Raw genomic sequence first — 400 nt, forward strand, 5'->3', positions numbered from 1 at the left:
TAAAATTGTTTTTTGTAAGTGTGTATATACGAATAGTATAATGTGAGCAGTAATGATAGTAATCGACTGGATGTCAAAAGTGAAAGTATTCAAAACAATGGCGAGGTTGCCGTGGGGGTAAGTGAGTTAGTTGGATAGTAAGTAAGAGGAAAAGCGGGAGAAATGTTAGCACATAAAACGCAGAAAGATAAAAGGATGAATATGGAGAAGAAATTTGTGCAGTTTCATCACAAATATGACGATGGATACCATTATTTACAAGGAGATTATGTAGTGAGATAAACATATAGTGACAGGGAGACCGCACAGCCCAAATGAGTCGTTATAACTAATATAATGAAGCAATGTAACTGGAATGTGCCTAACCATACCATTACCTGTATGCTCCAACAAACCATTT

This window comes from Trypanosoma equiperdum, assembly GCF_001457755.1.
Source record: "Trypanosoma equiperdum strain OVI genome assembly, contig: ctg_1561, whole genome shotgun sequence".
In the NCBI taxonomy this organism is placed as follows: Eukaryota; Euglenozoa; class Kinetoplastea; order Trypanosomatida; family Trypanosomatidae; genus Trypanosoma; species Trypanosoma equiperdum.